General features: G+C 39.4%; 1 long non-coding RNA gene across 1 annotated transcript in view; it reads right to left on the bottom strand.

Moving 5' to 3' along the window:
* The window catches only part of LOC122470402, a 268,015-nt gene that overhangs the window by 191,243 nt on the left and 49,342 nt on the right, over window positions 1-27,430 (bottom strand). The window lies entirely within an intron of this gene.

The raw sequence follows: 27,430 nt of genomic DNA, 5'->3' as shown, positions 1-27,430 counted from the left end.
TTTCCTTCCATTTCTATTTTTTGGAACAGTTTCAAAAGAATATGTATTAATGAATTCTTTAAATGTTTGGTAGAATTCCTCTGGGAAGTCATCCAGCCCTTGACTCTTGTTTGTTGGGAGATTTTTTTATTACTGATTCAATTTCTTTACTAGTTATGTTAAATTTTCTATTTCTTCCTGTTTCAGTTTTGGTAGTTGATATGTTTTTAGGGATTTATCCACTTCTTCCAGGTTGCCCAACTTGTTAGCATATAATTGCTCATAATATTCTCTTAAAATTGTTCCTATTTCTGTGGTGTTGGTTGTGATGTCTCTTTTTTCAGCTGTGATTTTATTTATTTGGGTCCTTTCCTTTTTCTTTTTGATGAGTCTGGCTCGGGGTTTTTCAATTTTGTTAATTCTTTCAAAGATCTGGTGCCTAGTTTCACTGATCACTTCCGCTGTTTTTTTAGTTTTGATATCATTGATCAGGAAAACATTTTTATAGATTGTGAAAAAACACTTTTTTGGTGGGAGATTTTTAAGAAAAGTTTTTATTCCCATTAGGCTAATGTCTATTGGAGATTGCACGTGAATGAGAATTAATAGGGGAAAACTCCCCCCCCCCCCCAGAATTTAGCCACAAAGTTGGGAAAATATCCTGAAACTGAAAATGGTTAGAAAGAAAGAAAGAAAGAAAGAAAGAAAGAAAGAAAGAAAGAAAAGAAAGAAAAGAAAAAATCTAATCAGTGTGGATAAGCTTAACGTCCACAGGAATAGCCTTCCCTGGGGAAACCTAGTTGACGGGATGACCCAAGGAGTCTTTCCAGGACTGTCAAGAATTTAGGTATTTTAGCCCATTTGAGAAAGACCAAGTTATGAAACATTTGTTACATGTTTACTATGTGCCAGGCACTATGCAAGGCAATTTACGTAACATGATCTCATTCAAACCTTATCTCTTCACTCTGAGGCAATATTATTTTTCCTGATTTATAGATGAGAAAACGGAGATTAGAGACAGTGAAAGAACAAGGTGTGCACTGGATGCCATGGTTTTTGTAGGAAAAACCTACCATGCTAATGCAGCACCCTTGGAAAGGTTGTCCAGACAGCTTTCTTTGAAGACCAAGATGCTTATCAACATTTTCCCATAGCACCCTCTGCTCACACTTGTGTAAGAATTTGTCCCCAGGGTCTGAATTACCAGCATAATATTCTCTCTTCCACTAGGACACTGAAGGAAAGGGTTGAGTCTTGGTTCCCCATGGAGCCAAGATGCACACCTCAAGACAGTGATTCAGTGTAAATCCTTTCCTGGGAAGTGAAAAAAACACTGGGAGATAAGGAGGGGAATGTAACTAGTACCAGCTGCATTATCTGACTAGCTAGCTATTACTATGAGGGACTAGAGCTCACTTATGCTGGAGAACCTCTAGGAGTCAATGTCCAACACACAAGTCCGTTACCCATCCCCACTTCCACTGGGAACTGATGGAGGGTTGCTCTTATGTGGCAAGGAATACAGCTACTGGCATTTGCAACGGGGTGGACAGTAATATCAGTGTCTAAAGTGGTAAGGGGGAGGGGTGGGGAGGGCCCAGCAGCATCTGCTAGACAATCCTCCACACTCAGCATGGAACCAGTCGCATCGTAGGTGTGCAGTGAAAGTTGAGTAAAATTGTCATTTTGATTTACCAGTCAGTATTTTGTGCATGTGGCTGGAGTGAGTCAGTCCTCCTAAATCTAATCGACTTCAGGCCAACTGCCAAAATCAAGTTTCTAAATTTTTAAGGCATAGGACGAAACCCTAAACAATTGTGATTTTTACCTACAAACTATCTGGGGCCAACAGTTGAAATTCCCCTTTAACACATATTTAGCCCCATCAATATATCTCTTTTGCTCCTATCCATGTATCAGTACCTATCCAACACAAGATTTTAGATAAATGCATAGTGTTTTGCATCCTGACATACTAGAAAAAACAGGTCCACATCACAAACTCTGTAAGTTGAGAAGGATCCAGTGTGGTTGTTGTGCCAGTGAGAGCTTCAGATGCAAACACAGAAATAATTCACCCTGTAATAGTCTGATTATAGTGAACAATCCAAGGTGAATCAAGAATTTACTATATTAATTCAAAGCCCTATTTAAGATAAAGTGGTTGTTTTGTGTTTGTGTGTATGTACATACATGTGTATGTGCATATTTGTGTGTGTGTGTGTGTGTGTGTGTGTGTGTGTGTGTGATTTAAGCTGTTATTTCACCTAAGAGTTTATGAGGTGAATAAGGAAGAAAAAATGGATCTAAGTTGTCTTGGCTGTAGAGAAAGGCTGCACCTCTCTGCACGTAGAACCAGGTGGTATCGCCACAGCGTGGCCCCCTTGAGGGACAGAGTGGAATTACAGGAAGAACACAGAATTTGAAATTAGGAGTCCCAAGTTCAAACCCTGTTTTGTCAGTTACTAAGTGTGTAACCCTGGACAAGAAACATGAACTCTTGGAGCCTTAATTTCCGCATCAATCAAATAGGATAATAATGGCCACTTCAACGTTTTTTTTTTTTATTTATTTATTTTTGGGACAGAGAGAGACAGAGCATGAACGGGGGAGGGGCAGAGAGAGAGGGAGACACAGAATCGGAAACAGGCTCCAGGCTCTGAGCCATCAGCCCAGAGCCCGACGCGGGGCTCGAACTCACGGACCGCGAGATCGTGACCTGGCTGAAGTCGGACGCTTAACCGACTGCGCCACCCAGGCACCCCAATAATGGCCATTTCATTGGGATGTTTCGGGAACTTAGGCAAGTCTTGGGCTTTGTAAACTCTAAAGTACAATACAAATATCATTAGGATGAGAAGAAGTGAGAAGAAATGCCGTTCAGTGTCTTCCAAATATCAAAGAGAGCCAGAGGAGCTTTCCTGGAACAGGAACCTTTGGTCTGGACCATTCAGAGGGTCCACTCATCCGGAAGGGTTGAGAGGACTGCGCTCTTGGCAGTTCCTGAAACTCATCGATGACCATATAATTGCAGGAACTACTCTGCTTGAGCCTGCTCTCTTGAAACTAAACCATTCACCAGGAGACTGCAAACAACTGCGGTTTAGTCAAGGAAAACAGCTCTGCCCCTTTTCCTATAAAAATAGGTTCAAGCCCTGGGGCTAAGCTCCCAGAAACCAGTTTCCAAACAAGCAGTCCTCTCTTTCTTTCCAGAAGCCCTACTGGGGTAATCGATACCAAAGCTGATATCCTTTACAGGGAAGACAAAGGAAGGGATCTCTTTGCTCTTTTAATTAATTGGTCATTATTACTGTTCCAAACATAAACACTCCTGTCTTCCTGTCTTCCCTTGTGTTCGTGCATGGAAATAATCAACGTGCAAACAGCTAGCCTACTTTGCAACAGCTCTCACATTTGCTCTGTCTCCAAAAGACTATTGCTGTGTTAGGCCTTGTCCCATTCTCTGATTATCGTATTTGGGTTGCTTCATTCCATGGTTAAGATTTTCCTGTCCCTGGAGTGAGATGCTCTGCCACGGGGCCTCCTCTATCAGCCACAGAGCCAGGGGAGGTGTGGGTCTGTCATCTCATCCTCACTGACCAGCTGACACTGTTTACAGTCACCTTTAGAGAGGCAAGGGCTTTAGAAAGCATTGCTCAAACTAGACTATTCTTTACAGAAGAGAGCACACCGACAAAGGATTGGTTGTGCTCAGAGGGCATTTTATGGGGAAAAAGTGCGGTTCCCATGCAAGTAAAGCTTCTGTGTGAGCTACTTTTAGACCGCCCCCACCCCACCCTCACCCCGTGGTGGCACAGAGGGGAGCACTTCCTTCCAGCTCTGCAGAGCGCTCCCAGGTGTTTGCAAGGAGAATGGAGCCAGACTTGAACCCTATGAACAGTTTATTTCTCCTTTGCAAATATGTGTGCCCTGAATTAATAGAGACAGGGCCAAAAGACATGACGAAGTACTGTATTTGAAGAATCACTGGTGCTGATTTTAAAAAGTTATCCTGGTCTCACAGGGTCCTATTACACCTGTCAATTAGCGCTGGTGATGATTGAAGTGATATTCTGTTTCCCGATTGTGACTTGCTAGTGACTGGTTAGGCAGAAGCTGCGTGGGAGACTAATCACAGCTCTGCCATTTCCACAGGGCTTTCCTATATATGACCTTGTTTGTCTTAATTCTACTCGAAATCTTGGAAAGTAAGGGTGAGAGGCATCCCTGTGATTCCTGCTGTACGGGACTCGCCTGTCCAACGTTACCCAGCTGGGAAATGACAGAAATGAGATCAGAGCCAGGCCTCCAGGTTCCAAACTGTATGCCATTTCTACAACATCATGCTTTTTATCCTGGGAAAGAGAGGAGTGTCTGAGAGTGGTTCAAATCTTCCATTTTCAGTGGAGATGAACAATAGAATCTGCGAATTTTATCTTCCTTTAGAGCAGTGGTTCTTAACCTTGCTTGCGCATAAAGCCATCTGGGAGCTTTTAAACAATACCTTTGCTGGGAGTCCACCCCAAGCCAATTAAGTCCAAGTCTCTCGGGGTGGGCCTAGGCATCTGTATTTTTCAAAAGCTCTCCGGGGTGCCACTAATGTGTAGCTAGGGCTAAGATTCTCTGCTTTAGAGTCGTAATCAACAAAACACTGATTGCATTTTTCCAATTTCAAGCCACTCTGGGAGTGTCGTAATGAAAAATCCTAATAGCAACTTTCCTGGCAGCCTCAGGAGATAGGTCGCGGCCTTGGCTCTTAGTAGGGATTCAAATCTACCCAGAGATTGACTGACAGATGAGCTGTTAAAGAAACACTTTTATTGCTTGGATCTGTAACCGCGAAGCTGTCAATCCAGAAACTCGGCGGGATAAATAAATTACATTCCGATCCCTTCGCACCTTTTAATTATGTTACCTTAATAGTTTTACTACTGATGACCAGAAAATGATCATGTATCATTGATAATGCTATCAACATGTAACCATTGTTTCTCTTTGGTAAATGAGTGGTTGATTTTTCCCTGCTTACTTTTTTCAAATAATAATAATAGGCACTTTTATTCATTTCAAGGTTAACTTAGTAAATTAGCTTTTGCATACATCCCATTCTTTAAGACTTAAAACTTTGTAAGAATATATATATATATATATATATTTATATATATATATATGTGTGTGTGTATATATATATATATATATACATATATATATATATACAACCGAAATGCCTTTATATTTCTTTTATAGTTAACGTATTACTAACAAATATGTGCTGGGTATTTACATGAAAAATTCCCTCTCCATGACTTTAATTGCATCTCTTATTATGGAATTTGTAAAAATACTCATTAATTGGCAAGGTGATTTCTGTGTCAATCCCTGTCCTAGGTGCTAAGATCCCACATAGGCATATGCTATGAATGTCTCCTTACAAGAGGGAAATGCTATCATACAGATATCAGAAAGTAGAAGTGAAAAAAGACAGAAAGACATTAACAAGGACTTGATTTTTCGCTGAGTCTGTACAAGCCATTTCTTAATTAAAAAACAAAAAAAACCAAAAACAAACAAACAAACAAAAGTTTTGGTTTGGAATCTCCAAAACATGACATTCATTGAGTTGTGAGGCATATGTTTTCCAATTACATGCAAAAAAAAGGAAAGTTTATGAATTGTTTTGTTCTTTTGAGAACACTGTGTTAGCTGTATGTTTTATAACTGAGGGTATTTTACTGGCAATAGTATATGATATTACATTTGCTGAATTAGATTTCCTTTCTAAAGCTTACTAAATATCTAAACATCAAGTTAATAATTTCCAATAGACTCCATTTTTCCAATAGACTCCTTTTCCAATAGACTCCATTTAGTACTATAACCTGGAATACCTTTCCAAATCTTTGTATGTCAATTTCTATGCCAATAAAATGGTAGATCGATACCTGATATCATTTTCTCACAATAGTTTTGGAGAAAAGAATATTAATATCAGCTAATCTTAATGTTTTATTTTATTTAATTAAAAAAAAAGTAATCTTTACACTCAACGTGGGGCTCGAATTCACAACCCCAGGATAGAGAGTTGCAGGTTTTACTGACTGAGCCAGCTAGGTGCCCCTGAATGTTTTAAAATAGTAGTTTCATAATGCTCGTCACACTCTACAGATTCTTATGTTAATCACACATAGGAAAACATACTATTAAGGCCCTTGAAGTCATTGCTGAGAATTGAATTAACGATGTGACAGGTGGCCCATAATTTTACCTGTCAATTAAATGGACTCTATATGCCCTGTGACTAAGTCTGCCCTCAAACGTCAGTGAGTGCCCAGTGGTCCTAATGCCCTGCAACCTTCTGGCCTGAAATAATTAATGTCCCTCCCTAAGCAATCTACTTCCTGTCAGAGCATGGCGAGGGCACTGAGAATGGAGTCCAGTGAGGTAGAGGATCGTTTTTCATTAATTTTGATTTTTTCCCATTGTTACAGGTGCTTTGAATATTAAGTCTTGGCCTGATCGGCCACTCATGCTGTTATGATTTAGCCATTTTTCACTCTTCCCCCTCATGACATATAAAAATGGAAAGAAATGACATTTAAGTGTATATGCTTTTCTGGTTGTAGAATCAAGACACTTGGGATTACTGTTTCACATGGTGCTGTATCTATTCAAAATGTTTGCTGAGGGACCGTTCTCAGCAATGTGCATATTGGGCTAATAGACTTGTGGCACTATTAATGGATGATGTTATTAGAAAAATATGAAAAAGCCAAAGACAGAAGCCCTTTGTAAAACCAAGCAGGACGCTCAGCAAAAACTCTGTCTTTAAATGTCTTCATATAGCTGTATCTTTTAAAAAGGCAAACACTCTTTAAAATGATGTTGTTTCACCTTATATACAAAAGGCTTCGCTTCAAAAGCCTTTGATTAATTTGAGTACAATCAAGGGCATACGAGATAGCTGTCATTTAGTGAGCCAAAGCAGTCCAATGCCAACTGCAATAAACCCATCAAGCTGTCATCGAGTCAAGCTGTGAGAAAGAGGACGATTACAAGCAATGGTTTCCTTCAGTGGTTTCATAATTTCAATTTTTTTGTTACATTTCCAGATTTCCAATAGTTATAGTAAGAATGCTTGAGTAGAGAAATATTTTCCCCAGGAGTTACTATCAACAACTTAGTGTATTGGTTTTTTTCCCCACCATTGATTCAAGTATCAGAGCTCATCAGGCAAGAAATATTGTGATTACAAGTCATACATAAATTATTTAAAGGGATCCAGCCAATCAAAACAGAGATCTAAGTGACTATTTTTCTCTTGATGCCTTTGTGACTCCTACTCAAAAAGCAAATTTCTGATTGATAGAATAGTTTTGAAGTTACTTCAAAAAGGCCATTCTGTTGGATGGGAGGAGGGTCTCGGTATGAATGGTTCACATACTTCAACAATAACTCTTTTATGACAACTTTACAGAGGAGAGAGAGAAAAAGACACCAAAATAACACCAAGCAGGGGAGTAAGGAGGCGGGGGTGGGGGGTGGGGGGTGGGATGGGGAGACAGTGATGGAAGACAAGGCATGTAATTGAGGCTCATCCCTGTAAAAAAGAGACTCAGGTATTTGGTGCTTCCTCACTTATTCTGATTCTGGCTAAAGAAAGTAATCACTGTTGACTAACCTGTTACCCAAACACTCTTATTCAGTAGACAGCTTTGGCTCATGCCTTCCCAATATTTAGCACTACATAGACAAAGTCACCATGTTGCTTGACTTCATACTTTGAAGATCACCTCTAAGAGGCAAAATGCTAATTGCTTCTCACCTACCTCAATTAATATCTCTACTGCACCTTGAGATTTTTTTCTTTTCTTTTCTTTTCTTCTCTTTTCTTTCCTTTTCTTTCTTTCTTTCTTTCTTTCTTTCTTTCTTTCTTTCTTTCTTTCCACCTCTTTCTTTCTTTCTTTCTTTCTTTCTTTCTTTCTTTCTTTCTTTCTTTCTTTCTTTACCTTTTCTTAGATGGTATACGTTCTGCCTCAATATTTACAATATTTACACACAATGATATGCCCATACTCTAAGGAAACCTAATAATCATAGGACAATTCATTGTATATAGAATTAAGGGAAATATATTTTCTTGAAATGCATCGGAGGGCTAGCACTCCCTCTTTTATTTCCCAAATTTAAACACAGAAAATCTGGAAATTCCCAAGAGCTCAAGTTGTCCTCCAAAACTGCCAGCAGTAGATGCCTTACACGTAAAAGTGCATTAAAGAAAATCATTCCCTTCTCCTCAGAGGTCATCCTGCAAATGTCATACTACACAGTTCTCCTATGTTAGGCAGTATAACAAGGAGAGAAAGCTGCATCTCCTAAATTAGGGCACCAGTGGAAAAGTGAAAAACTATGTCAAACTATCATTCTGAAAAACATGGAGAATGAGTAGACTAGCTCGAGCAAGTTTTTATTTGTACGATAGTTTTTGTAAGGGGCCAATTTGACAAATACACTGAGTCTTGAAATTACAAAAATGTGGGAATTACAAATATCAGTGACACTCAGTGTCTTCCTTTAAATCAACCTCTCCCTTTAAAAGCTCATAATAGAGTATAAAATTCCCCATTTTTGTGACTTTAAATATTACACACATGCGCACGCGCACACACACACACACACACACACACACACCCCAATCAATTATGCAGTCTCTATTGCAAAGTTTGAGGATTTTAAAGTATCAAAAAGAAACAAGAGGTAATAAACTCATGATTAAGGCATTTAGCTTGGCAAGTGATTTATCTCTTTCCCTTTATCTGCTTAGGGCTTTTATTTCACTGTGTGAGCAAATTTTCACTGACAAGTAATTTTTGGAGAACAGCCGGAAGTGGGGGGTAGAGGGAGGGAGAAAGAAAGATTTGCTAAGATATCAAAGGCTTGAAGAAGAAGAAAAAAAAATCTGATAGAGTGACATTTATTGTTTCAAAATAATACACCTTCTCCAGGTTCCTGTTCATTTACCAAAGAAAAGCTCTCCTGATTTTCAGCTCTCATTATGCAATGGGACGTGTAGAGTAATTCTGACCAAAATAATTTTCTGTACGAGATGTATAAAAGTAATTCTGAGCAAAAAATTCACCTAAATAGTAGAAACATTATCTATTTTTGCGCTGTGCTATCAAAGATTCTCCTGATGACACTACCGTGTAACTATGAATTCAACCAACAAAGGCTTGTATGCCATAGTTTTTTTTATGTGGAAACTCTGAAGTACTCTACACACGTGAGAAACTGGAATTTTCCATGGGCATTTCGCCAAATCTTCTGAGTAATTTACGCATAGTAGGCCTTCAAGAGATGAATCTCATTAAATTGATTTATCACGGTAGTCTTCATAAGTGATTTTTGTTTCAACACACACATATGCTACTCCCTTTAAGCTCTTTGTAAAACAGCTGTCTAAATAACTCTCATGTGGAAACCGCTTCTTGGCAAATAGAAGAAGGCTGCCGCAAATCGGTAAATTGTGCCACAAATTCATTTATTCATTCAATTTATAAATATTTACTCAGTGTTCACGAGTACTAAGCACTCTGCTAGGTGTGGTGGCATTTTAAAGAATAATTAAGACAGAGTTGTGTCTTCAAGGAATCTAATTATAGACGAAGGATGGTAATGTGGGATATGAGATGAGAACAGTGACAAGATCCCAAAGGGAATTCAAGGGAGAAGAGATGATTTCCTTCTAGCACATTCTTGGAGGACTCTAAGGAGCCAGTGACATTTCAGCTGGTCCTGGAGGGATGGGCAGGGGAAGGGAATTCCTGGATAATACCTGGTTCCGATGTGGTGACTAAAACCACTGAGGGAAGAAAACACAGAGTTTATTTGAAGAACAGAAGGGTGTCCAGTTTAGCCAGTGTGTGAGATGAGAGAAGGGAAGTGATAGGTGGCAAGCCCACGACCATTGCTCTACACACTGCCATCTATCTGTGGCTGGACTGGACCAATGTGAATTTCCTCAGGGAACAGTCTATAGGACTAACAGGCCTGCCCGACCTGAAACCAGAAACAAAGATGACAATGTTATGGCCATTTGTATTCCATTTTGTCTTTAAGGCTTTTTTTTTTTTAAGTTTATTTATTTTGAGAGATAGAGCACATACTTGAGCTGGGGAGGGGCAGAGAGAGAGGCAGCGTGAGGGGGGGGAGGGGCAGGGAGAGAATCCCAAGCAGGCTCCAGGCTGTCTGCACAAAGCCCAATGCGAGGCTTGAACCCACGAACTGTGAGATCATGACCGAGCCAAAACCAAGAATCGGACACTTAACCGACTGAGCCACCTAAGCGCCCCATTTTTTTCTTCAAGGTTTTAAAATATGCATTTATATCTAGTTTTGGAATCTGGGTTGTGTTGAATAGGGTATAAGATTCTACAGGAAAGAAGAATCTAAAAAAGGCAATGATATAAAATACAGAAAAGAAAAACATGATCCACTTAACTGCATATGCTGGCAGTGGCATTCAAGAAAAATGATAATGATAATGATTATATAATGATAATGATAATAATAATCATAATAATAATAACAACAACTCAAACACCCTGTTGTCCAGCTCTGGCACATAAGAAAGGGATATTATTCCATAGGACAACACCCCAAGGTTCCCATTAGAACATAAAAATATTTATAGCAGTGGTGTTTTTGCCACGGGATTGCATGTTTTCCTGGCAAGTATTTAACTTATGCTTTGTGAACAATGGCACGTGGTATAATCAAAGCTGATATTGAGGACTAAATGCATTTTGTCCCAAACAACTGTTTTTAGAACATTTGTAGTTAATAGCGCCTGTTACCACTAATCATGGCAACCAAGGAAATATGAAATGTTTATAGACTTAATCTATTGTGAAAGTTTCTGAAGTAAAAATAGCCCAAATTATTGGTATAGTCTACTTCTTAATTTAATAAGACTAACATTTGTTTCCCCCGTTAATCAAAAACTAAGTTGTATTGTTCTGGGAAATAAATCACTTGACCAGTTCCTTACCATTCTACATGAAAAGCACAACCAATGGTAGTGATCTCAGAGTTATGAGTTATAAGCCACTCCAGCCTTCTCTAGAAGCCCCACACTCCTGCTGGACAACTTGTACACCACAAATCCAGATAGTCTCACGTCCACTAGGTACAAAGACGGATAAAACCCATTTTAATAAGTGTGCTTTATATAAAAAGTAACTTGCTCATGAACTGGATTCATCAATCGATATTTTTTCAGTATTGCTATTAGTAGAGGCTGGATTAAAAAAACCAACACACATTACTCCAAATTGCATTTTTGTTGATGCAAATTCTAGGAATCACAGTTATTTCTAGATGGCATATGTGATTCTCCAGGGAAAATTACAAACTATCTCAATAGAGTATGAATGAAATTATAGCATATCTTTTCTCAATGGTGAGGGAAGTGCATTGGCAAAAAACTGCCTCCTCTTTTGTCTGTGTTCTTTCTCCTTTGTGAGGGCTGAAATATATTGCATAAGAAATGGGACTTTGTTTCTATGAACTTCTAAATCAATTTTTTTAATGTATACATGTGAAATTAGTAGCTGGATGTCATTTTGGATGGGACTAGACAGATTTGGAGTGGAAATAACTTGAGAATGGACAGACCCATCATTCAGGGGGGTGGTTTGGATAGATCTGGAAGGTAGTTCCAGAAGGGAATACCGCCAGGTGTGCAACTGACATCAGAAGGAATCTCATGGTAGGTGACAACAGGTACAAGGTAGGAAGGTACTGTGTTGGAGAGGTCCTTCAATGGCTGCCATAATGGGCAAGTGGGAATACAGAGCCAGATGATCATCGTTAAAGGTAAATCCTAGTAACAGGTAGAGAAGACCTAACCATGGATAGAGAAGTTTAAGGAATAAGACTCAGGGTTCAGCCAGAGGAAGAGAACCAGCAGGAGACATAAACTAAGAGATTTATCACAAGGAACTGTCATATTATGTTACTGTGGGAGCTGGTTACGCAAGTCCAAGTTCTGGAGTCCCGTCAGGAAGGGAACGACCGAGCACAAACTGACACAGCAGTCCACCCACAAAGCTTCTCCTGGGAAGTCTCAAGTCTACTTTTAAGCCTTTCAACTGATTGACACAGGACCACCCAGGTTATCTAGGATAATCCCCCATACTTAGAGGAGATGATTATGGACTTTAATCACATCTACAAAATCCCTTCACAGTATTGCCTAGATTAGTGTATGAATCAGTAACTGGGGAGCATAATCTAGCCAAAACTCATAGTCACAATTCTTTTCTGGAGAACTGGGAAAGGCAAGGTGGGCTATCCCAATCCTGGAGAAATAGCCCAGCTAAGCTAAATTAGAAAATAATATAGGACTTTTTACTAAGTCTGTTGAGTTAAGGAGAAAGTTCCTGAAGCTAGAAAATGAAGACAGAAGGTCAACAACCAGATATCAAGACCAAAGTGATCAGCACACAAATCACCAAAAAACCATGAAAGGCATAAAACACCAGCCTATGAGAATCTTTGGTCCTTGAGTTTTTCTCTGTAGGTGTGTTTTAAAAAGTACAATCCATGGGGGCAAGGAGACCTTTAGGAGTGGGGCAGTAGATCTGAACCAGGGGCAATTTTGTGCCAACTCTGACATATACCTCCCATGTGAATGTTGGGCAAGATGCTTAACCTCTTGTAGCCTCAATAAACATATCTATAAAATGAGAAAAATACCATTCTCAGACTGTTATTGAAAGAATTAGGGGTATTACCAGGTTAATGTTACTCTTACCTGAAGAAAACACCTCTGGCAATAACACAGCCAACAGAGGATAAGACTGCAAATTAAACAATGACACTACCAACGTGCAGAAGGGATCCAATTTTAGAAATATTTCTTGCAACGTATAAGACTTGTTGGGTGGAGAAATGGTTGGGAAGAAAGAAGAGAAGCCAAGGATGACCACAGTGCATGGATGCTGTTACCAGGAACTGAGATATGAATTCACAATGAGGACAGATGGGGGGAGATGATGAATTCCCTTTCAGACACATAATGTCTTGGGTGCCTTCGGGACAGCTGGATGAAGATACATTGGGATGTTTATGTTTTACAAGCCCCTTCCACATGTTTTGTTTGATGTGAACGATCTGGTGACACAACCTGGCTTTATTTCTATATTACTTAGATGAGGAAACTGAGGCTCAGAGAGAGTAAATGAATTATTGAAGACCATAAAGACTGTAAAGGGTAGCTATTCTCCTTGACTCCAACTCTCAATAACAGATTTTAAAAAGGAATTTTCCAGGTGTGATAGTGGCAAATAGGTGAGGGATAGGGGTTTGTTTTAGCCACTTTGTTTGTGAGGGGTTTCACCTGCTCCTCCAAGGTTGCAGAGGTTTAGGGAGAGTGGAACATTTAGGAGGACTCGGGGGATGAGTCCAGCCAAGATACCTTGAGAGGTCAGTATGGATTGGTGAGGACACTGTAAGTGGAAATGCTTTATAGATCATTAACCCCAGGAACAAAGGAAATAGGAGAAACTTGAATCAAAAATATTAGCACGTACTGCCAATTCAAAAAAAATTTGCAATGAAGATAAGTCATCTGTGAAATGATAATGCAAATCAATGGAAAGATATGAATGAACAAATTTTGATTTACTTGTAACTTTTTAGGAACGCATTTACTGAGATACATTTTAATCTCAGAACATTGATGTTATTTCATTCCGATAGCAGTATAGAGCATGCTGTTCTGAGGAAGAACTTTGAAAAGGCTGGGTATTCACAGGTTTGTTTTTCACAGTTGAAATGTTTAAGACTTATTTTTGGACGTGAGACACATATTCAAAAGTGCACTGAAGAGACAAGTTTGATTTCTAATTTAGATTTTCTGGATCTGAGTTTCTCAAATTTTCATTTAAGCACCCTCCCGCCCCCCGCCATCTAGTTCCTGGGAGAATGACCAACTTTGGTACCGGGATGGGGGTGTGTAGTCAGAGCACCTTTCCCTCCTAGAGAGGACATCTTTAACATTCCAAGTCACAATTCAAAGAAGAGATGAACTACATTTCTAATAATCTTCCATATTCTTCTAACATCTTCACTATTCAAGTTGACTGCATTTTGGGGGGTAAGGTAAGTAATTTTTATTTTGTTGGTATATGTCCGTTAGGCTTTCATGTCACTGCCAGAGTTGAAAGTTGCATTCCCTGAACATTTGACCCCAGTCCCTTCTGGATCTCTGGTTATGCCTCTTTAATTTATACCCATAATTAGATATGTTTTCTTATCTTCCCTAATTAGGTGTTTGTCTTATTGTGTAGGTCTTTTCAGGATTTAATTACGCTTTCTACTCTTTTTGTTTATTCCATTAGCGTCATTGAGTTTCTCTTAGGTCCTTTTTCTTTGTACTTTTGTCCTTTCTAAATTTTTGTACTTTGCCTGCTTTTAAAATTCCCCCTCCCTCTCTCCCATCTTTCCTTATTCCATCCCTTCCTCCTTCCCTGTCTCCCTTCCTCCCTTCCTCCCTTCCTTCCTTCCTTCCTTCTTTCCTTCCTTCCCTATCTTACTTTTTCTTCTCTTTTCTCTTATGCTTCTCATCTGATTACAAATGCTGCTAGGGCCCAAATTTTTCATATGAGAATAATGCCAAGGGAGGTCACCTTTCTATAAATTTTTGATAATTTTATCTGATCATGACACAGAAAGTTGCCCATATAAAACCTCTACTTTAAAAAAAAAATGTGTTAAGGCTAATTTTTGCCAAATAAACAATGGATTTTTGTGATTGTTTCATGTAAATGTACACATATATACATTAAAAAACATATTTAAAGACCTTTTTATTTGAGTTCTGCATATATCTATTTAATAAAGTTTATTAGTTATCTTGTTCAATTCTTCTATGTCATTACTTTTTTTTTGTCTACTTGATCTTTCAATTCAGAAAGATGTATATTTAAAAATGGTCACAAAGCTTCTGTTTTTATCAAGTTCTCCTTGCATTTCTAATTTTTTTCTGTTTCCTAAGGATTTTGGTCCATGCTGGCTTATGGCCAGTATTTTAAGTTTTGTCTTCAAAATTTTTTTAATGTTTCTTTATTATTGAGAGACAGAGAGAGAGAGACAGAGCATGAGCATGGGAGGGGCAGAGACAGGAGAAGACACAGAATCCAAAATGAGCTCTAGGCTCTGAGCTGTCAGCACAGAGCCTGATGTGGGGCTCGAACTCACAAACTGTGAGATCATGACCTGAGCTGAAGTTGGATGCCTGAGCCACCCAGGTGCCCCTAGTTTTGTCTTTTAATTGCATATTATGTTGTATCTTTTCCTAACACCCTCTGTCTTGAAGTCCATTATTCCCTGTGTATCATTAGTACTGCCACTCTTGCTTTCTTTTATGTCTAGTGTGCATTGCCTTTTCTTTAATTTCAGATTTTTTATCACTCTGTTTTAAATGTATTTCCTATAAGCAGATAAAGCTGAATTTTCTTTCTTAACCTGCTCTAAAGCATCTGCCTTCTAATGGGAGGTGTTCCTCTATGCAGGTGTAGTGTAGTAATTGAAATACTTGACTTTGCTCCTTCCATTTCTCTCTATGCTATTATATATTTTACTTTATAGTTCTTCTTCCTCAGTTTCTCAGGTTTCATCAATTTACTATTTTTTCTCCAGTTTTTCCTTTATGAGTTCGAAGTTCTCAATTTCTTTTCCCTTACAGGTTGCTTTCCCCTCCCCAACACTCATGCAGGCTCATATTTATCTACTGTTCTTTGAAAAGAAAATATTAACTATTCTTCTCGACTCCTACCACCTCCGTGAGATGAAGCTTGTAGAATCTTCCCTCTTTCCTTTCTTCCCACCCTTATATTCCCCCCAGGAGAGAAACCCCAAAATTGTAGGTGTTTTTGAAATTTTTTTTGGTACTTCTTTCTTACATTGATTCCTGTTTCATTTTCTGGAATACCACTTATAGACATTTTGGTATTGCTGGGTCTCACTTCCTGTTCTCTTATTTCTTCCTTCACGTTTTCATTTGTGCACACTGGATCTGGGTTTAAGATAAAAAAGTACCTTTCTTCAAGTGCACTAATGTGGATGTTAATGCTATCTTTCTCTTCTTCGACCGACCTATTGGATTTTTAAGTCATAACATTCATGTGTGATTTATGTCTTGTTTTGCTATCCGGTTGTTGTGTTTGGTAATGTGTTTGATTTTTAATTGCTAATATTATGACACCCATGTGCCCACAAGCCCAGCATTTGCTGGACATGGGAAAGGCAGAGAAATTAGCATTCAGAGTGAAGAGAGAGTGAAATGTTAAGGCCCAGCCACTACTTCCCGGAATCTTCTCTATGTGATGCTTTTGAAGGCACACACAAAAGTGATCTTTCAAAAGGACCTTCTGTTAGGGTTGATCTCTCTGTAAATATAAATTACGAGCACAACAAAATTTGACCATGTAGGTGCTGAAGTACCAACCAGGTCGATATAAACAATGAGTTACAGTTTTCCTAGAGTTAAAAGCAGCATTGGAAACAAAAAAAACTAATATTTTATTCATGTTGGTTTTTTATCCTTAGAACAATAACTAGAAATTCTGTGTTTATTCTTTAGGATATTGAAAAAAGCAGTATTTCTATAGGTCTTATTATATCTCAAAGTTAATAAAAGCCACCAGCTCTATGGAAAAATTCTTAGGACACTTTAATTTAGCCAAACTGGTTGGTCTGATTTATGTCATTTTGACCTAGATCTCTTGGTTCCTACTGGCCAGAATGAACAGACAATAAACAAACAAACAAACAAGCAAACAAACAAAAAGGGGTTCACTCCAGCTTGATGCATTATTTTTAAGGGAAAAGAAATCAACCATCATCAAAAACAATATTTGTCCTGAGCATTAAACATTCATGTTTAATCACGCCCCACCTAGTTTTCTGAGAATCCACAAGTAATTCACAGTCCACATATTTATGACAATGAAATCCACAGTATTCTGTAGACCAGCTTAACTCATAACTCATTTTCTTGACTTTGAAAGTACTTTCAGAACTTTTGCATAAATTTATTCCCAGAGAACTTTTTGGCCAAAACGTTGGAACTAGTGTATCTAGAAAGATATAGCCTTAATTATCACTTCTGTGGGGCATAATTGAGACGAACTATATGATGCATTTTTTCAATGCTCTCTGAAACAGGTATAAATAACACATGTAACAGTAGATGTGTGTGAAATACTCACAAGACACATAAATAAGAATAATTAGAAAGAAAGGTATTTCAACTCTCAGGGTTGAAAAATAGCCTGTCAAATGATTCTTTCAATTTTGAAGGCTGTTATCTCTAAAATATTCTGTGGTGCATATTCATATAGTTATAGGAAGGACATTTGGTTTGGCAGACAAATTACTTGAGTCAAAATAATCCAACCTACTCCAAATTCCTAACTGCTTGCTGCATATCCCCATATGGTGCTTTTGCCAGCCTTCCAAAATGAAGTCATCCAAATTTGGATACATTTTCTTCTAACCTCTCTTTCCTCATCACTCATTCTTCCTCTAGCAGTCTCTCTCTATGTTGGTAATACCATCTAGTCACCCAGACTGGAAAAGCTGGAAACCCACCTCATCTTCCTGCATTCTTTAATTCCAACCACACAGGACCACTTGCCTGTCCCTGAACATCCTAAGTTCACGGTTTTGTGTACATTGTTCATTAACCTGAGATTTCTCCAATTTTTTTTTTTTCCCTTGAGGAAATGCTGCTCCTTGTTCAAGTCTTACGTCCAATGCCACTGCCCCTGGGTTGGCATTTTTGAGTGTCCTAATCGAAATGAACAATTCTGTCCCCTATATTTCAGGCACCCTTGTCAATGCATTGTAACTCTTTCTGCCCACATCTTCTTCATTTCACACGTCTCTCTCTTATGGGATCATAAGCTGCAGTGTCTAAGGGTTGGGTCTCAATGAGCTTTTGATTCTCAAAGCCTAAGTACACAGCCTTATGTGTGTCACATAAGAATCAGTAGGTGCCAACATGTGCCAGCAGCCGGATTTCTGGTGTCTTTTGCAACAATCTTGCATACAGCTGTCCTTGTTATTCTCGTTTCAGAGTTGCAGATGCTGAAGTGCACAGTTTAAGTAGCTTGCCAGAAGTCAAGTTACTAGTAAATAAACCGAGTGATTTTGAACTTGCTTCTGTCTGACTTTAAAGGGCACTGCGTCTCTGCCGCACTCCACCATCACGGATCCTGTGCTTGTTTCCTTTCATATGAATTATCCTATCTCGCCCACTGCCCCCTCCGCTGAGCAGGGTTATGGAGTCCCTGGAAGTTATTTACTTTTTCTTGATCCTTCTTTGTATCAGTTTCCTATTGCTGCTGTAACAAACTACTCCAAACTTCATAGCTTAAAACAACAGAAATTTATTATCTTAGAGTTCTGGAGGTTCAAAATCCAAAATGAATTTTAAGAAGCTGATTCCTTCTGGAAGTGCCAGGGGACATTCTGTTCTTCGCCTCCTCTAGCTTCCATAGGATAATGGCCATGTCACTCTAGTCACTGCTTTGTCAAAACGTGGCCTTCTGTTGACTTTGACCTTCCCGCCTCCCTTTTAACAAGAACCCTTCTGATTACACTGTAGCCACTTGCATAATCCAGGATAATCTCTCCATTTTCAGATTCTTACTTTAATCACATCTGCAAAATCCTTTTTGCAAATTCCTGGGATTATTGCATGGACGCCTTTGGGGGTTATTACTCAACCTACCACATCTTTATAATTAAAATATGTGTTAGTAAAAGAAGATCTTTCTTCAGTATATTAGTGCAGGAAGCTAATTGGACAATAATAAGGTTGAATCAGGAATTTCTAGTTCTGTAAGTAGCATGATACAACACACAATTGAGGCAAGTGGCCACAAACAGAGACACTTGCTTAAACAGACACCTAAACGCTGGATAATTGTGGAATGTTACCTAAGTACTATTGACTCTACAAAATTCGAAATCAACTTGACACTACTCATGGCTGTAAGTGGTCAAAAAACTCGAGAGCCATTATGTTTTAGAAAATAAATGCATGCTATTTAATCCTTTGTGCTCTGGAGTGGTGCTTTTGGAATTTAAAGAAATGTCCTAGGGTCAAAATTCCCCACATCAATGCTCACCTTTCCCGTAAGTACACGTATTGTGTTTCTAACTTTGGCTCTTACTCATCGGAACGGTAAAATGGCTCTCTCTACGTTCTTTCTTTGTTAGCTTCTTCAAGTGAACTAATCATTGGAGCCACTCATGTGATAGACTGGCAGTTAAAAGACTCAAATGTCAAGATGTTTTTATCAGTCACATCAACAGTAACTTTCAGACTGAATAGTTCTCTGGTTTATGTCAAATCTTTGGTGTGGATTTTTTTTTTTTCCTTCCTCAAATAGAAACTGCTTAGATGCTAATATAAACTAGCTTGTCCAAATGCTCACCCATCCCATCTACAATACCTTTCCCCTGTTGGTGAAAAAGGATGATGGGACACATTATCTTGTTGCTGATGAACGCCCATTAGCCTTGAGAAGCAAATATAACCCTTGTGTGCATCCACCATGTGATTGTAATAGAATTCCATTTTGTGGCTTGTGAAAAAAAGAAGTGTTTTAGAGCCAATCTACGTGTGTTTTCAAATTTCATACCAACACACATTCAGTTTCTGGGCTGCTCACTTGCTTGCTGGTGTGAATCCCATTTTCACATGCAATTTCTTTATGAATTAAAGGGAATATGTAGGCAGACTTCTAGCTGTTGAGGAAAATAAATTTCTATATTTCCAGCATGTGCCTTGCTGTGGATGCAGGACAAAATACATAGCTAGACCTCTCAGAGCACCCGTGAGGCTTTAGTTTCAAAGTTTGATTATAGAAAGTAATATTCTTCTCCATGCCTTCCGACCTCGATGGTTCCATTAATTTTTTTCTTTACTATTTAAATATTGCTCTGCTCTATAATCAGTAATATAATGACCTATCTGAAACGCCATATGTCGTCAAACTATTTGCCAGCACAAACCTACTTGAGGCCCATTATTTACTGACAGCAGCGTGCACTCGAATAAACAGACGTCGTCGCCTATATGCTCCAATCTATGAACATCTGTGAATGAAGAGCTACAGCGCATTGATTTTGCTATGGTCCCTCACTACAATGTAGGTGGTGCTGCACCAGCTTACAATCTCCATGCCGTGCTGCAGTTTAGAAAGAAAAAAAATCGTTATCTGGAAACCTCTCAAATCAACAGAAATGTAATCAATTTTTTATCTGTGGTTAGGCAGTGGAAGTCAGTGGTGGATTTTCTGTCCTCAATACTCTCGTCCTCTTGTTAAAATATTTAGGGAGCCCCCATGGGAAATACTATACCTAGACTGAACCTGTTTACATTAGGAAGTGAAAAATCTGCTCTTTGTATCCTGTTAACCACAGAAGCATTCTTGTCCTCCTAGAATCACTTTCCCTGGGGGATTCTGGGGTAGAGCTCTCCTCTGGTTACTGAACACCCTTTTACCACACGACTGAAGCCAGAGGAACTTATTACTTCAACCTCGATTGTTACTTGAATTCAGCATACAATTTTACACCACGTAACTTTAGCTCCCGATCGAGTGGGGACACACTGATGTGACATCAAGCAGTATTCTCAATAGTGTTCTTTTGATGACTATGAAAGGAAAACAACACTATACTGAAAACTATGATAAAAGCATCCCCATGATTGGCAACACGTCTTAGGTGAGTAACCGTCACATTTAAGAAATATTTGCTTTTGATGTTCGTTTACCCATTTACTCACACGTATTAAGGACACGCAAGTGTTGAAACATAGTCACAGGGATGTGAGGGTGATGGATTTACATCTTCTCTTATCCAGGAGCTTACTAGGTGAAACTCTTATCTAGTAAGAGGAAAGGGACATGCTTACAAATAACTATATTGCAGGGCAGGGGGTGGCAAATGCCATAATAGAGTTATAAATGAAGAACTATCAGTTTTATGGGATAGGGTATCTTCAGAAGAAGAATGGGAATCACACAAGGTTTTATGAAGGAGGGGTGTTTGTGATAAAGTAAGTAAACACTGACTAATCATTGAGGAGTACCTACACTGTGTGGCTGGCAGCGCTGGACAAGAGGGAGTCCAGCAGGGGAGAAAGATCTTAAATAAGATTTGAACCAAAAAGTAATGAATTACAAACAGGATAAGTCTACGAGGAATCATAAGGTTTGATGAGCCGTAGAATCAGAGGCCCTAATTTAAGAATTCTCTGATTATGTGGTAGTTAAGTTGGGTGTGGGGATAGAGGAGATTGACAGTGGAGTGGAAAGCAGGTTGGGTAGAATTAAGACCCACTGCGTCCCAAGACACACGTACAAGATGACTGCCATGATCGCTGTAAACACAGCTCTTCGGGGCTTTAATGGATCATGAAATTCATGACTAGGCATAAGAATTTAGGGTTCTGGAATGCAGGACTGAAAAGAGAGAAGCAAGCGAACTCTTCATTACTAGTTCAGCTACAGGGCAGCACTGTATCAGGTTTTGTACATTCATTGCCTCACTTAATCTACAATTTTCTTATTTTACAGATGAGGGAAATAAGATTTGAGAAGTTGAATGACTTTCCTAAATGATACTGAAGGTATGTAATGGTTCCACTGAGGAGGGGTGAGAAAAACTTTCCAGAGACTTTGTCCCAGGCTCCCATTTTTGACTTCTGTTACCCCAAAGTACCTTTAAGCTAGTCTGAATTTGTTGAAGACTCTCCAAGTATCTGCCTTTCCCACATTTGTTTCAACCTCCCTGGAATTGTTTTCTCCTCTGTAGCTGCATTTCAAAATTGGGTTCATTCTAGAAGTCCCAGATCCACTGTCACTTCCCCCGTGCAATCTGACCTAGTTGGAAGTAATTCCTCCCTTCCGCTGCTCGTCATGTCTGCTTCAGCCTTAATAATCCACATACTTCTGTTGATATATTCTTCACATTTTCCCCTTGGATTATTATCTGTGTGTGTGTCTCCCTCCTCTGTAGAGCCGGATGGCGCAGACCCTGGATTTTATCCATCTATGCCAAAGCTCGCGACCAGCTGCAGATGGACGGCAGCCACATTTTCTTTTGACTCTGCGAAAATGTTTATATTATTTGCCAATAATTCCACATAAAAACTCAAGATTTGCAGTTTCTCTGGAGAAGCAAAGCCTCAGCCATCGGCTGGAGTAGCCGGCTGCCCCACGACCTAGCTCCGTCTCGCGCCTCACCATTCCTTAATGTCTATTAATTGACCTTACTAGCCGGCCTGCAGGCATTCGAATTTGGGATGCTGGCTATAAAATTCCTATCGAATTTAACCAACGATTGTGTGTTGAGTTACTTCATGCAGGACTGACTGTACAGTCAGGTACAATTTGTCAATGAGCCCTGTGAGGTCCTTATCTTGGTGTAATGGCGGTACCTTTAACTAGAGGGAGGGGAGCATGTAGGCAAGGGCTAATAGGACCTCTTTGTCCTCAGTCTAAACCTCAATTTCCAGTGTAAAGAAATATAAATGTATGTTAAAAGGGAAACGAAGGCTGGATAAACTCTTGATTGCATTAGCATAGCCTGCTTGCGTTGTAACTTCTGGGATGTATGGGGTAAACATGAAGTCGGTGGCGGGGGGCGGGGGGGGGGGACTGGATTCTGCCTGGTGGAGACTGCGTTGTAGATAGTTTGATACGGTAGAGTTAGCATGGCTTACATGCCTGGTATTTGTTTGAGACTCAGAATCTCTTACACGTGCATGTAATAACTCGTTTTGGTGATGGAGACTTGACAGTTTGGAATTCTTCCTAACACATATTTGTAATGAGGAAATAAGGATATATTAATTCCTTGTGCTCCAACGTTATAAAAAGAACCTTTCTTCTAATGATATGCTCATCCAAATGATTCAGATTTAATGCCATCCATTGGTGGATAAAGAAAGTAAGTATAAACCGCCCGAAAATGGAGTCATGGTAGAAGGAATTAAGATGATTTCTTTCACATTCCTCTGTATTTAAAAAAAAAAAAATTAATGTTTGTTTTTGAGAGAGACAGAGAGAGAGAGAGAGAGTGTGTGAGCAGGGGAGGGGCACAGCAGAGATGGAGACACAGAATCCCAAGCAGGCTCTGAGCTGTCAGCACAGAGCCTGACCCGGGGCTTGAACTCAAGTACCGTGAGATCATGACCTGAGCTGAAGACAGACGCTTAACCGACTGAGCCACCTAGGCGCCCCAACACTCCTGTGTATTAAGCACACTTTCCTGTCAAAAGATGAACCGAGGCATATTACATTTTTAAGTCTGTAATAATTTGTCTGAGCAAAAACGGATTTGAATAGGGAAGCACCAAACCAAAAAGTGGTTAATGCTCCACTGATAGGAAGGAGGGGAAGACTCTCATCACAGGGAAGATAGAGACGCAAAGTAAGGAAATGATTTGATCAGCTGCAGCTTACGTGTTCGCCATATTAGGAAAAGCCTATTTGGCTGTTTGTAAAGGACTGTCTTTAGGCTTTTATTTCTAAACCTTGAGGCATTTGCAGGCTTAGCTTTTGGTTTGCTTAGGTGAGCCAGAGGTATTAGAACAACCGCAGTCTAATGGCTTCCCTGTTTCATTAATTTAACACCTCCATGCATAAAATGGAATGTAAGGCTTCTACATCATGCTTTTGAATCTTTGGGATCTCAGTGTTTTCTGGAAATGTAACTATTAAGAGTTCAGCTAATAAAAATAGGTAGCTAGAGCACCTGACTGGTGCTCACAAAGGTAGAAACAGATAATTAAATGTGAAAGATTAAAAAAAAAAAAATCAACACAGCATGAGTACCTCACTGACAATGCAGAGACCAGGGGGAAAATGCATCAAGTCAGAGGCTCAAAAACAATATCAAAAGGGAAAACATGTTTGTGTTTTTGATCACGGAAAATTTGAAGTTCACTTTCCAACTCAAATCTAGTTATTCACAATAAACCTTTCCAACGTCTGATCCAAAGGCCTTTTTTTTTTTTTTCCTTTTCTTCTCTCAGACTATTTCTTGGCTCCGAAAACTGTGATCATGATAAGAAGTATTCTGTTACAAAGGGTCTTCTATGGACACAACAGATTTTATGGGCTGGAGGAGATTCCAGTGAGTGCAAAGTTATGGCAAAATCTTTATATCCTGTGAGGTTACATAATTCTTTCCGTAACGTCCCGGCTGCAGACATTTATATAACTTGTCCAGCTCCAGCACTGTCTCAGAGTTCATCTGGAAGGAACACAATGGCCGTAATAGTACCCATTAGAGCCGCTATTCCTCTCAATTGTAAAGACACAGCGAAATCGTGGGGCTGAGCTGTGCCTTGATTGGCTGTTAAATTGCGATCAATGAAAAGTATTTGCGCCATAATTTTATGACCACACAAGAAGAGGCCATCCTGGTGGTAAGTCAACATGTACATACCATCAAAACTGAAGTCACTTGGATAACTCAAGTAAATTTTCTTTAAAACAATCGGGTGCAATAGACATCATATTAAAAACAAAAAAAATCTGGGCATTTTTCTGCCACCTGGTTAAAAAGAAATAACAGATGAACAAGGACAAAGCTTAAGTAAGAACAGTGACTTGTCTCTACTGCATCTCGTGATAAAGAAAACCAATGCTATTCTTCCCTTAATAGTAGATGAAAATGGCAAAGGGCCAGATAGTAAATATCTTAGGCTTTATGGGCCACATATGGTCATTGCTGTATATTCTTTTTCTTTTTCTCTTTTTCTTCCCCACAAGTCTTTAAGAAATGTGAAATCTAGGCATTCAGAAACAGACCATGGGCTATCCACTTGACTACAGGTTGCCACCCCCTGGTTTATATGAATGCTTACAGTTGTGGATTTTAATCAAAGTCTCTTTTGATCTCCTCTACACCACCTGTCCCCATCCACCCGGAAGCAATGATCCGGAGGGTATCTCTAGTGTTAGACCAATGCTTGGAAACAGCACTCAAGGTTATCTACATGAAGCATGGCTGGAAAAGAAACATAGGCAATAGTACTTTTCTTATTGTGCCTATCTGCAGACTTTCTTGGCTTTGCACAACCCGTCACTGTTTATCTCTCTTAGTCTTGTAAAGCGTCTTAGAGAAGACAAAACAAATAGAAAAAAAAAAAATCTTTCCAAAAGCCCACACAAGAGTTGAGAACACTCTCTTCCAGACATACACATACACATTACTTGATCACTGCTAATGACTGTGTGCCACGCCAGCCGGTCCACTATAATTACCTCGCTGTCGCTCATGTAACCTCGTACTATTTTGTCTCCCCTCTCAGCTGCTTCCCAGCTCACCATAACACAATTACTTGGATACCTTGCTGTTATTTTCTCTTTGGAAGCAGTTGTATTTAAGAGGCATTTTTTTTCTTTTCCAGTATAGCTACACGGAGTTGCCACACTCTGGATATGCCATCTTACTTTTAACATTCAAGGAGCAGACCCACATTCTACTCATTACGGTAAAAGCAATGAAAGTAACATTGAGCGCCTACTATATGCTAGGTACTGTTCTAAGTGCTTGCCATAAATAACTCATATAGTCTTCACAACAGCCTGAAGAGGTAGGTACTACTATTATTTTCATTTTACAGAAAAGGAAGTGAGGGGCAGGGAATCAATGATCGTCAGTTGAATTTTTCCCTCGATACCATACTATAGGTAAGTTATTCCAGTTCAAAGAAATTTCCCCAAAGCCCAATACTTACCCTGGGTGGGTTGGTGTTCTCCATATGATTGTTTCCAAAATGATTTTGGCCAGAAGTTGTTCCACTAATGATCATGGTACAGCCTATACAGAATACATGTATATCCTGGTTCTATTGTTAGAGGGCCCTGAGTCTGCAAACAGGTGCCTCCCATCTGAATCTAGTCCACACTGCTATTATTGCTATTGTTTTTCATCTCATCTTATCTTATCTTATCTTATCTTATCTTATCAGTTTTTATTTATTTTGAGAAAGAGAGAGAATGAGAGGAGGAAGGGCAGGGAGACTGGGGGACAGAGGATTGAAGCAAGTTCCGTGCTGACAGCAGAGTCTCTGATGTGGGGCTCGAACTCATGAACCGTGAGATCATGACCTGAGCCAAAGTCGGATGCTTAACAGACTGAGCCACCCAGGGGCCCCTCTTTATTTTATTTTTTAAGTGTTTGTTTGTTCATCTATTTAGTTATTTATTTAGAGAGCACAGGAGGAGGAGCAGAGACAGAGGGAGAGAGAGAATCCCAAGCAGGCTCCACACTGTCAGCGCAGAGCCCGACCTGGGGCTCAGTCCCACACACCATGAGATCACGACCTGAGCAGCAAATGAGGGTCGAACGAACGCTCAACTGCCTGAGCCACCCAGGCACCCCCGTTGTTCTTTTTAATAAATACATAGATTCCACAGGATGAATCTTCATTTCTGGCTCTTCTTCAGTATCAGAAGATCTTGCGACCCTGGACTTACATTCTAACAGAACAAAAATGGGCTCTATCTAATGCCTCTATGGCAAGTGCTTTCCAGTTTGCCTGTCTCCACGGACCACCCCGCTCACTGGCATTATCTGCCTGGCTTTGGGACTTTTGAATTTGAGGCTAACAGACATGCTGCTGCTGACTTGTTCACCTAAACAGGGCACATTGTGCTGTGATTCTTGTGGAAAATCTACAGACACAGTCAAAGCATGCCATGTCAGAGACTTGCATCCTAGCAGTATAATTTAACACCCCCCCCCCCCCAAGCTTTCTTTTGTACTCATCTATTATTATCCCAGGCATTTACCAGCTAAGGACGCATTTGGCAGTGTCTTAATGTGCTAGGCTCTTTCCATTCCTTTGCTGTTTTGAATAGCTGTGTCAGCTTTTTATTGCTTACATGGCTTAGGTAATACACGTCGGTGGATATTTTCTGGTATATTTTATGAAAGTTTATAAAAGTAATTGTCAGGAATGATCAGGCTTTGATTAAATAAATACGCTATTGAGCAGTTAGGTACACAATTTAAATATGGCATGAATAATTTGTTACCATATCTGTCAACCTATTTCAATAGCTTTAAATTGTAGATACATTTGTGGGAGCAAACATCCTATTTTGCAAATTTGACAGCAATAGCTGTTTCCTGAATGTATTTGACATTATTTTCTACATTGTTTTATGCCAATCACACTTACTGCAAACTGCTTATTACTTTATTGCTGAAAACGGCAACATGTATTTATTTAGCTTTTTATTTTAGAATCAGCAGGCTATCACTTGCTTTTTTAATCAGATCCAACCTTGAGGATTATAGCTACCAGTTTCAAGATTATATAATTGCTGCTGCTCAAAATCTGAGA

Source organism: Prionailurus bengalensis, chromosome B1 (assembly GCF_016509475.1).
Source record: "Prionailurus bengalensis isolate Pbe53 chromosome B1, Fcat_Pben_1.1_paternal_pri, whole genome shotgun sequence".
In the NCBI taxonomy this organism is placed as follows: Eukaryota; Metazoa; Chordata; class Mammalia; order Carnivora; family Felidae; genus Prionailurus; species Prionailurus bengalensis.
Note: the sequence above shows the minus strand (reverse complement) of the source record. Positions and strands in the feature narration are given on the sequence as shown.